The sequence below is a fragment of the Alexandromys fortis genome, unplaced genomic scaffold (genome assembly GCF_014885135.2).
Source record: "Alexandromys fortis isolate MF-2015 unplaced genomic scaffold, M_Fortis_MF-2015_v1.1 scaffold_18, whole genome shotgun sequence".
In the NCBI taxonomy this organism is placed as follows: domain Eukaryota; kingdom Metazoa; phylum Chordata; class Mammalia; order Rodentia; family Cricetidae; genus Alexandromys; species Alexandromys fortis.
Genome location: NW_026067897.1, coordinates 13,725,236 through 13,735,613, shown reverse-complemented (window position 1 = coordinate 13,735,613; position 10,378 = coordinate 13,725,236). Strand labels below are relative to the sequence as shown.

At 45.4% G+C, this 10,378-nt stretch overlaps 1 pseudogene; it reads right to left on the bottom strand.

Annotated features, from left to right (window-relative positions):
• Nucleotides 1–925: 925 nt before the first annotated feature.
• Nucleotides 926–1,800, bottom strand: LOC126515219 (methionine adenosyltransferase 2 subunit beta-like; annotated as a pseudogene).
• Nucleotides 1,801–10,378: the final 8,578 nt, after the last annotated feature.

The window sequence follows — 10,378 nt, the reverse complement described above, 5'->3', positions numbered from 1 at the left end:
TGATGTAACATCACAGTCATCTTCCAAATAGATGGATTCAGATATAGTTTAATATTTTTTGGCACTATTCTGTAACTGAGGTGTATAATTATTCAGTGTTGGGGGTGTTTCTACTGGAGTTCTGTCCCATGCCTGTCTACAGTGCTATAACCATACCCTTTTATCTGTAATACTGTAATATACCCTTTTATAAAGAACTACATTATGTTCTTTTTTTCATACCAGCAGTATTTATTGTTATTCATAAGTGATCAAAAGACAAACAAGGCTCATTATTATAAGCACATGTATGAAATATCACTTGGTGACATAGTGAAAGAGACAGATATGTATTTATATTAAAACACACACACACACACACACTCTCTCTCAAGTGTCTGCCACATGGTGCTATGCAGGTGAGGTGTCAGGCTATCCAGTTCTGATATACACAACACATTAAGAATCAAGCATAAAAACCATACTTAAAGTTGCAAAAATAAAGTTTCCTTTTCTTCAAGCATTTTGATCTGGGCTCAAGCAAAGCAAACAAAGAGCAGCGATGATTTTCATAGGATCCTACACACGCTGAAACTATCAATATACCAAGGTCCACAAACAAAACAAAAACGGAGCTACAGGAATGGATAATGCCTTTCATCCAGAGTCTAACAGTCTGTTTCATCCCAGCTCTCAGACATTAAGATCATAATTTACATTACTTGAAGAGCAAGGTGAACCAGAATGAAACGATCAACTCAAAGTCATGACTGCAAACAAGGCATGGCTGCCCTCAGTCTCTCCTACGTTCCCCTAGAGCAACAGCATCATTTACCTGAAGGATCATGAGTCACAATTAAGGAGTACTCATACAAAACTATTTCCTTTATTCTTGAAAAGTGCCATATACTAGACTTTTCATTTAAAAAAATACACAGCACATAAACTAATGAAAGACAGTCTGTCTCCATCTCTTGTCGACCAGGTAGGTCAGGGCGAGTCTTTGATTCCAATTCGAAATGGCGTCTGCTGGCCAATGCCCAAAGTCTCCAATTTGGAGCAGTCGAGCTGAGCATTTTTGGAGCGTTGTGCTCCTATGATGGGGCTGTCAGTATAGGTCTTAAGTGACTGCTCAGGAGGTTGAAGGCATCTGCAATCGCACATGCCATTTCGTAGTTGGTCATCTGCTCATTGCCAGACCAGTGAAAGCTTCCCTTAATGGGTGGAACCAGCATCCTCTTCTCTGCCAGCTGCCGGGACACACTGGCTACATCCTTCACGCGTGTGGGGAACCTCTGTTGCCAGTGGTCCAGGTTGGCTGACTTGTTGCTGAACTGCACCTTGTCGAACCTAACAGTCACAGCGCTTTCTTCCAGCTTCTCATCTTCCCCATACAGAACAGGAATTCTCAAAACAGCAGCCCCAAAATTGTTCTCCAGGACTGCTTTTTCTCCATCTAATTTTGTTTGGCCATAGAGACGATTCAAGGGATTTGGTATATCTTCTGTGTAAGGGGGATTTGTGCTGTCAAACACATAATCTGAGCTAATGTAGATGAGAACTGCTCCAATAGCAGCTGCAAATCACGAGTGAGGTGATGAACTGCTTCAGAATCCAACAGGTTCACCTGTTCAAATTTTGGTCTTGCTCTTCGAAAGCCACAGTCAACAGTGTGTTGAAATTCTTGTCAACTGCTCTGCCAAGAAACACTGTGGCGCCTGTAAGTAGAACCAGCCCGGTAGGGATGTTTACTTCCTCCTCCACCTGCCGGCAGCTCCGGGGAACGAACTGGATAGAGAGCTCTTTCTCCTGGCCCACCATGCCATCTGCCTTTGCACCATCGCGACTGCGGTCACCTCCAGCGCAGCACAACCGGTGGCCACAGCACCCGCGCCCTTAGCTCTCCTCCCCTTTAGGAACTACATTCTATTCTAATGCCTTTATCTCTCCATAGGCTAATTTCAAAATGTGGCATTTATTTATTTTTATTATATATGTATTATATATAATATATATGCTTTAACCTACTTGAAAGTATGTATAACATATGTGTGCCTAGTACCCGCAAGCGGTCAGAGGAGCGTGTTTGAATCTCCTGGAGTTGGAGTCGGGTGAGCTACCATGTGGGTGCTGGGAACTAAACCCGGGTTCCCTGGAAGAGCGGCTAGTGGTCCTAACCACTGAACCATTCATCTCTCAGGCACCTTAAGAATAGACTTTTGATATAATGCTTGGGTAGAGTGACAATGTTGTAGTCAACCACTTCGACCTTAAGAAATAACACTTTCCTAAGGCTAAGCCTTTGAGGTTGCCACACTGCCTTCCAAAAAATGTCATGGCAATCTGTATTCCTTGGCGCGTCTGAGAGTTCCTGTCAAAACTAAAGCACACACCAGGCTCAGTGGTGGTGTTTCACCTTCTGTCAGTCCCAGCAGTGAAACCAGCTCACGCCTTGGGTCATCCAACCAATCGTTATGTTTCCTCTCCTGCCTGCCAGGCTTTCAACTACCAAAGCTCAAAGTGGAAGACTCGGAACCCCGCAGGAAGGCTGCATGAACTAGAGCTCAGGTCAGCTGTGCAGGTTTATCAGTTTCCTAGCAAGAGCGCTCTGTTGACCTCTGAACCTTTCAAAAGTGAGAATGTGGGCATAATGGAAAGAGTGTGTGGCAGTTGGCTAGGGCTTCCACAACAAAACCCATGGGTTAGAGGATTTCAGAAGCAAAAGTTTCATTTCACGAATGTGGGTGGACTGGCGAGATGCTGGGGAAATGGCTTAGTAGGAAAAGTGCTTGCGGTGGAGACTGGGGGACCTGAGTTTGATTTTGAAAATCTATATTAAAAACAATTTTAAAGGCCAGGCATAGTGGTAGTGGCACACACCTTTAATCCCTGCACTCAGGAGGCGGAGGCAGGTGGATCTCACTGTCGACAGCAGAGGAAAATACAAGCCATCTGTCTGGGTCACTGAGCATTTGGTCAGCTCTGGGATTCCTACTTTGGACTCCTTGTTCAGTGGGAAATGTGTGCATGTTTTTTTAAGTCACTGTGGGTTTGGTTTCTGAACTCTAGAATGCAGACTTGACCTGGAAAAGAACCAGGCTAAGCCGTTGTCTTTGTTACTCTTCTGTTGCTGTGAGGAGACACCATGACCAAGGGAACTTAAAAAATAAAAGCATTATATTGGGGACTTGCTCACTGTTTCAGAGAGTCAGTATATGACCACTGTACAAGGAGTGTGGCAGCAGGCAGGCAGGCATGATGCTGAAGCAGTCACTTAGAGCTTACGTCCTGATCTTCAGGGAGCAAGCAGAGAGAGACTGGACGTGGGCTTTTGAAACTTCAAAGCTCACTTCCAGTAACAAAGCTCCTTCAGCAAGGCCACATTTCCTAATCCTTCACAGTGCCAACAACTGGGAACCAAGCGTTCAAACTTAGGTGCCATGAAGGCCAGTCTCACCCAAACCATCACACCTGTACACTGGTCCCTGGTGAGCACCCATGCCCACCTTTCCTCCATATGAGGGGAGGGCTTGACAACTGATCAAGAAGGCCCCTTTGCCCTGGGGGCTGAGAGTGACTAAAGCTTCCCTGACACCTGTGCAGACACTGCAAGGGAGACACCCACAGACCTGCAGGGCCTGCTCAGCTGTTGAAGATCAAGAACCAAGTGTACCATGGAATGTATAGTCCTGGCCAGTAGCAAGACCCTCACTTCTGTTTTCTTCGTGTGTGTGTGTGTGTGTGTGTGTGTGTGTGTGTGTGCGTGCGTGTGGGGGGGTGTTTTAAAAAGCATACCTTGAAGCTAGTGAGCTAAATCAAATGAAATGTCTCACGTGGCATTTGTCGCTAACCCTGATAGCCTGAGTTTGACCCCCACAACTTATAGGGTATGAAGAGAAAACTGACGCCTTCAACTTGTCCTCTGTCTATATATTGTGACATGCCTGTACCCACCCCACACAATAAATAAGTCAATAAATGTAATTACAAAAGTTTTTTAAGGGAAGCTATCAAGCTCAATACATTTGAGTATATGTCAGGGCTTCCGAAGATTAAGATGAGAAAAACACCGTATGGCTGGTGCTGTAATCTTAAAAAAAAAAAAAAGTAGCACGCGAGACAAAGACGCTGTGCAACAGAGTTCACGTGGAGGGGTTTTTATTAGAGGAAAGGGAACATAAAAAGAGAGAAGGGGAAGTGAGGAGGCCAGCCTCTGGAGTGAGATAGACAGGCGGAGAAGCAGAAAGAGAGAGGAACAGACAGACAGAGAGAAATGGGGAAACCCAGCGAATGCGCACAGCAGGGTTTCTCCTAGTGGCTCCACCTAATGTATCCTATCCTGTCAGGACCCCAAGGGCAGTCCAGTACAGATGCCTGAATACTAACAGCTGGGGTATTGAAAGAGCTAATAAAACAGCCGGTGTGAAAAATCTTTGCCAAACAGAAATCTCAGGAGCAAAGTGCCCATAACACAAGGTGTCTCAGATATTCACGAGACCGGAACTAATGGAACATAGTGATAGATGTAGCCAGGGATGTAGCTCAGTGATGGAGCACTGAACTCGCGAGAACCTGGGTTTAATTTCCAACCATAGAAAGAAAGGCGTGGCCATGGACTGAGCCAGGTCAAATAAAATACCTTTGCTAATAACTTTGACTTAGCAAGTCTGGATAACTGTAATCAGTAAAGTCATGATGATTTTGCAAAATCTCAGTAAATAATCTAGAGTTAGAATATGGGGCAAAGGAGAAAGTTTCCTTTGCTTTGCTCTATGAAAAAGCCTTTTCAATCCAGTCATCTGCTCGTAGGTTTTTCACTGAGCTCTGATCTAGTGACCCAAGGGAGCAAGACACTTAAAACGATAAAGTTGTGTAATTAATAACAGAATGTTTCTCACCAAAAAAAAAAACTTATAATACAATGTGTAGAGCCCACATGGTAAGAATTATTATTGATGTGGTAGGAAAAATCCTTGTGAATATTTTTCTGTGGCAACATATTTAGAAACTTGACAAGTGCATCCCCCTTGCTTCCTTACAACCTCCATATTTTGTTAGTCTGGTGAGAAGCTGTGAAACCATTGTGTAACCAATTCACCGGGCTGGAGAGATGACTCAGCAGTTCAGAGCTTGCGCTGCTATTTCAGAGAACCAAAGTTTGGTTCCCAGTGTTCACCGTCAGATAGCTCACAGCCCACTGTAATCCAGCTCCAGGGGATCCCTGACCCTTTTCTGGCCTCCTTGGGTGTGTGTACTCAAATGCGCACACACACATGCACACGCGCACGCACAATTGAACCTTTAAAAATCCAGTTTGTGAGACTGTTGTCATAATGCATGAGGGGTACCACATCTGGAGAGAGAATGCTCACCGCCCCTCGCTGCAGGGAGAGTCAGATGGTGTGCATCAGCTGTGAATCTTGCACAAGAGTAGCCTATGGGGCATAGCATTTCTAGTCCTCTTTGCTGTTATCCTCCTCGGAGCCTGGGGGGAACCAAGAGGCAAATTACCATAGACCAGAGACAAGGTAGCTGCTCAGTGGCTCAGTTCTTTCTGGGGCTGACACCACCCCTGTGCATTCTCCCTCTCAACAAAGGGTGAAGCAGGCTCCTCTCGTGGGAAGTGTGTACTCAAGTGCGCAAGCCCAAGGAGAAGGAGGACCACACTTGTGGAATTTCTGGAAGTTACTGCGAGCAGTGTTATTTCTAGAGCGAGAGTTTGCTGAGTGTTGGAAGGCTGTCTCTCCTGGTTCTCCTCCCGGCTTCTTTTCCCACCACCCTACCTGCCCTCCCCAGCACTTCTCTGATTCTGCAACAAAGATTCTTTCTGTCCCACTTGGGCTGGGGCCCCAAAAGGGCAACGGAACCTGAAACACCTTTATCAATAAGGGAGAGTGTACCAAGTAAAGTGTGTGAAAAACCTGTGGTCCAGAGAAAAGAAAAGGAACGGGGTCCTGTCAGAAGGACCCAGCTACCTCCTAGGAGCTTCCGTTGACCGAATATAAAACAGTGTGAATATCAAGTCAAATAATTAACACCCACATAACCCAACAATAAGAATGTTTATCCATAAATTGCAATTTCATAAATCCAGAGGTAAGGAAATGATCTCCCCAAAACATCGAATGTCAGTCACTAACAGTAGCCAACTGGGTGGAATTGGAATGGCAGAATTTTGCAACTCTTATACTAATAATTGACTCAGGCGAGCCATGCAGGCTGGAACATGTAGGTGAAAGTTTGGTGAGGCGCGGTGCGTTTGTACAGTACATATTGACTTATCGTCACAGAGTATCTATTAAGGGACAAAGGTAGCTTCACAATGTGGAATTCTTGGGAGAGGAGAGCGGTTCAAGTCCAGCTGGTGATATGAAACAGCCATTACCTTGCATGTATCTGATAGACTATCTTAAGAGGGTACACGGTCCAGCCATTCACCATATCCTGACAGAAATCACAGCCTAGGTTGGAACTTGAGGAGAAAGCAGACAAAGTCATGTTGAGAAACCTAGAAAATAACCAGTGTGTGTTTTCGTCTTTCAAAGTATAATGGTCATGGGAGACGGACTTAGGAACGAGACGACAAAAGACACCTGACCTGACGACAGATGAACCTAAATTACCGTACTACATCTGAGCCCACATCAGGGGATGCTGCTTGCCCTGGGCCGTCACTGATGGCAAACCTCACCACGCGCTCAAGTCTGCATCCTCTCACCTGTACTAGCCACGAGACAATCTTATCTGTCCCGTGCCACACACGCCCTTTTGTGTTGCCCCCCCCCCCAGGTTCTGCTTGTAAAGGGTACAAGTGGGATTTCCTGATAGTGAACTACACACCCCGCTAAAAGCTTTGGTTAGGAAGGTGAATCAGTATTAGACAATATTCTTGGATCTGTCTGGAAGACTATAAAGAAGAAACGATGCTGTGTGAGTCTCCCTAGCAGAGGCTGGGCTCCAGCAAGGTTGGTACATGCTCACTCCCCTCACCTACCAGGCTTTGGAGAAAGCTTCTTGCCAGAAAAGCAGCGGCTGTGGGGGGTCGGCCTCGCTGGCATCCTAAAGCTAATTTGTTACAGATTATGAGGTGTTTTCCTTTCTGTCTATATTAGTATTGTAAGAGTGGATGAAGTGCATACTTGGCTTTAGTTCAGATGTAATTAGTCCCTGGCGGATGACTTCGGCTTCTATGGTTTCCTTTCCCCTGTCAGTCATCCTCTGACATAGCCCTAAACATGAACGGAGCTGCTTCTACCTTCTTCACAGCTTCCCATGGGCAGCTGAGGACTTTTTGGAGCAAATCGCCTAGCTAGGCTGATGGGTGTTTCTCTTATCGTAACAACACAGCGTAACAACACAGCGGCACACCCAGTAACCTGAAGAATTCCTCAGCGTGCTTTTCCACACTAGGCTGCCCTGACTTTATCCTTTTCCTTGTGCTCTCAGGCCTCCCGACCAGTGGCTGATCTGACCTTGTGCCTCATGGGTGCACCAGAGCCGCTGGTCTGAGGTCTCGTCTTTTAATGACTGGGGTCACAAACTTCTCTGCATCTGTGGGTTCATCTTTCTGCCAGAGATAAGAGAGGACTCAGCTGTCCTGGAAGGACCAACTGTGTCTTAACCTTCACATTTCCTCCAACTCACCCGCCTACTCTAATTATTCTTCCTCTTAAACAAATCCCTTTGTTTAACCAGAAGTTTTCATCATTTGAAAAGTAAAACACAAAAACAGAAGCTCCCCAAGTTTAAATTGTCCTACACTCTCTTCCAAGCTCCATGAGTTCATGCACTCAAGGGTCTTCCTGACCTTTTTGCCTTGACATCCTCGTAACTGAGTTTCTGATTTCGGCCTCAGGCAGATGCATTCTCTCTTGCTTTCTTGCTGGAAAGAATCCCAGTACAGTCTGCAATTAGCAATGGGCCTGGCCAAGCTCCCTTACTGTTCGAAGCTACTTCATGGCAATTCTGCTCAGAGATAGAAGTTATTAGATAGGGATTGTAGGGAAATTTTATTAAAGTGAGGGTTTTTTTTTCCTTCTTGGGGCCTACAGAGAGGTGCAGCAACCAGTTGTGATTATGAAGCCCACAGGCTGCAAGAAAGTAGAAGTAGAAGGACCCTAGGATGTTGTTTTATAACAAAATCTCAATCATTCAATTCTTGGAGGGAGATGCTGGGGTGAAAACCTGCTAGCTCAGTGAGGCAGAGAAAGCACCCAGATGACCTTCCTCCTCTGCTGACATCCCAGAGAAAAAGAGCTTTCTCCTTCTCCATTTCAAACAAAACTCCACTCAAAGTCCTTCCCTTCTTCCTACATGTCTCCCTATCGGTCCTCCTGAACCCCTCTTATTCTCTACGGTTACTTCCTGTCAACCGGTTGCTTGTTCTGCCTCTTGACCTATGGAATGCTGTTTTTATTTAGTCCTGTTTATAATAAGCAGAAAGTTCTTGGATTAAAGGTGAGTGCTTAGACCTGAGTCACAGAACTAGAAACAGGTTTATCCAATAAATAATGCAATCTCAGGGATCACAAATAGACTGTAACACGGGGACACAGAGAGCATCATGAGATCTTGATGTCAATTCTGAAAGGTTACATCAGATCGATGTACCTCTTACTTGTTTGAGCTACTGTGAATATTCGATGTTTTGCTACATACCTTAAATTTATCTCTCTCTTGTCTTTCTGAGTCTTGAAAACTGGGGGCTGATCTTCCTCAAATGTAGTTTGTGATTTTTCACTCTCAACAACCCTCTTGTAGCCAGCCCATCACCAGTCTCCTCTGACTGCTCCTTAAAAAAGTATTTGTATTCCCTGGTGCCACTGTGCGGTCCCAGGCACCATCATTTTCTCAAAGAACTTGCCCTGGTCCTTTTTGCATCCACCTCTGCCAATCAACTTTTCTCCATCCCAAAAGGGACTTGTAAAATGAAAACTATGTCTAGCAACGCCTTTCCTTGATGTCTTAGTGTCACACGCATCCCCTCCCCCATCCTGCTTCTTTGTCTAGCACTTAGGACACATCATCACTGTGAAGGGTTCTCAAGGCACCCAGCTGATTTCAGTTATGACGTCACTCCTCCACTCAGCCTTCACTCCTGCTGTGATGGTTTTCTAACCGTCATTAGACAATGAAGTCTTCGAAGCCCCAGAGTCTTGAGCACACACTGTTTGTCCTGCCTAGAATAGTCTTTCTCTTCGTCTGTTCGGTTCAACTTTATCTTTTGGGTTTTATCTTAAATGTCCACTCTGAGTCCTTCCCACGCTTCCTTACTTGTCTCCAAACCTTTCTACACTTTGTAATTGTTGATCTATTTCCTTACTTGTCAGCTCTCTATGTACCTGTCATCTATGAATGCCCGTCTTGTTCACCGCTGTCTACCCAGGGCCTGACACACGGAAGATGTATGCTTAGAGTTCATTAGGCATATTTAGCTCTTACAGTTCATGAGCAGACTTGCTGAAGTTTAACTGAATTTAGATCCTCTTGACAAGAACACAGGAAGAATTAGTTTGGATTCTGCATGTAGCCAAGGGGCTCTATACAAGAATTTGTAAGAGTTGTACAATAAAATGGAGCACTTCCCACCTCTAAAAGGTTGGGTCACACTTTCTGTAAGAACAAGACGTCTTGGGCTCCAGATCACCAGGTATCAAACTAGCAATCTAAAGGAGAGCCTTGGACAGAAAGAACCTGAGCTACAGGTACATGCTCTGCCCATTGGTAGCCTGGAATGAGAACAAGGACTGTATGGGCTGGGCCATGTGGCGTGGAAGCCAGAGCACTGACTCTTGTACCAAGTTTTGGCAGGGTGTCCAGGAACTATGGAAAAACCTTGATCTAAACTTGAATCCCCCTCCTCCCAGAAAGGACTGAACCCCATGAGGTTGTCATGTTCTGTCCCCAACTCCATCGTTGTGATCCCAGAACATTCAGAAAGCTGGAAGACTGTACAACCCGAGTCTCAATTACCTCACACTCCTTTTTTGATATTCCCCAGCTTTAGTTTTCTCTTGCAGTTCGGAGAGAAAGTGGCACCTGTCTGCTCAGCTTCGAGCCAGATGGCTTCCCTATTTTGAGAACAAAAAGAGACAAAAGAGAAAGCCATAGCTCCTGTGCTAACTGATGAGCAACAGAGAGCCGAGCATTGGACAGAATTGCTGCCACCAGGCTTCCTGTTACCCCAGGAATACTTGGAGTTCACTTTGTAAATGCAACAGTAGGTTTTAGAAGTTTCTTTTTTTTTTTATTGAGAATAGAAAAAAAAAGTTTCCGCCTCCTCCCAGCCTCCCATTTCCCTCCCCCTCCCCCACTCTTCTCCCCCTCCTCCCACTCCTCTCCCCCTCCCTCTCCAATCCAAAGAGCAGTCATGGTTCCCTGCCCTGTGGAAAGTCCAAGG